The sequence below is a fragment of the Sinocyclocheilus grahami genome, unplaced genomic scaffold (assembly GCF_001515645.1).
Source record: "Sinocyclocheilus grahami isolate Dianchi unplaced genomic scaffold, SAMN03320097.WGS_v1.1 scaffold22.1, whole genome shotgun sequence".
NCBI lineage: Eukaryota > Metazoa > Chordata > Actinopteri > Cypriniformes > Cyprinidae > Sinocyclocheilus > Sinocyclocheilus grahami.
In genome coordinates, this window is record NW_015505201.1 from 1,794,046 (window position 1) to 1,795,286 (window position 1,241).

Below are 1,241 nucleotides of genomic sequence, written 5' to 3' on the forward strand. Positions count from 1 at the left end.
AAGCGTTTGAGAGAGGCGGGGCATAGAGGACCTACAATAATGTACAGTATTTGAAAAATAATGTGTTTTTTGAACATTAAAGCATGTCAACATATTCTGTTACACCAAATACACAAAATAATGATCTTTAAAAAAGCATCATATGACCCCTTTAAACTTCCCGTCTGTCTAACACACTATGCGAACCTACTGCAGTCGGTGCCCTGCACGGGTTCTGGTAGTCCTGTACACTCTCCTGGATTCAGAGGAATGGCCACCCTCCATCTGGACCCGGTGCTGTCACACTCCGTGTACTCAAAGTAGTAGTCCGCCTGTGAAAACAAACAGCACTTCTAAATTTAACAAGATACTTGTGTTTTGCGGATGTGTGAAGTTTGACTGTAAAAGAGTAAAGCACATGGACGCTTGAGTATTGTATGGATTTAATGCAGAGGACAGTAAAACAGGTCGTAACATGCCTTAATAAATCCATGAGTCATCTGTCCTGAGTCTGCTGTGTCCGCACCCTTTCCTCTCTAGACATCAGCATTAGTGGGGTTTCAACTGTGTATGGTTCTTAAGTTTTTGAACAGCTCTTTCTTGTTCACAACCATGAAAGGTTAGACTCAACCAAATTGAACAAACTGGGATGTAATTTCATGAGACATCTGAAACATGTCTTGTTACTGAACAAATTGAACAAACTGAGACAATGAATTGAATGAAGTGGTGACATATCTTTTTTGAAACTGAATGAACTGGGACATCATGTTTGTGAAGAAAAAAAACCAGAACAAACTGCAATTTCTTGTTCATAAACCAACAGGACAACCAACTTGGATATCATGTTATGAATCATGATAATGAACTGGAACATATTTTGTTAAAATTTTTTCTCGCAAGTCTTACTTTTTCCTCAGAAATGCGCAATAAAAAACTTGCTATTGCGACTTTTTCCTCCGAAATGCGCAATATAAACTCACAAATGTGAATTATAAAGTCCAATTCTGAGGGGTGGAAAAAAAGACTAGATATGTTCTCAGAATTGTGAGTTTATATCTCACAGTTGGCTTAATAACTCACAATTCGGAGAAAAAAAAGTCACAGTTGCGACATATAATTTCACAGTTATGTGAAAAAAGTCCAAACTTATATCTTGCAATTCTGACTTTATAACTCGCAATTACGAGAAAAAAAGTCTGAATTGTGAGATAACAGGCCTCATACTTAGTAGACTTGCAGGCACACAAATTTCAATAAAA

The 1,241-nt window shown here is 37.3% G+C and overlaps 1 protein-coding gene across 1 annotated transcript in view; it reads right to left on the minus strand.

Annotated features, from left to right (window-relative positions):
- The window catches only part of elapor2a (endosome-lysosome associated apoptosis and autophagy regulator family member 2a), a 26,242-nt gene that overhangs the window by 20,691 nt on the left and 4,310 nt on the right, over window positions 1-1,241 (minus strand). The gene's annotated exons all lie outside the window — the stretch shown is intronic.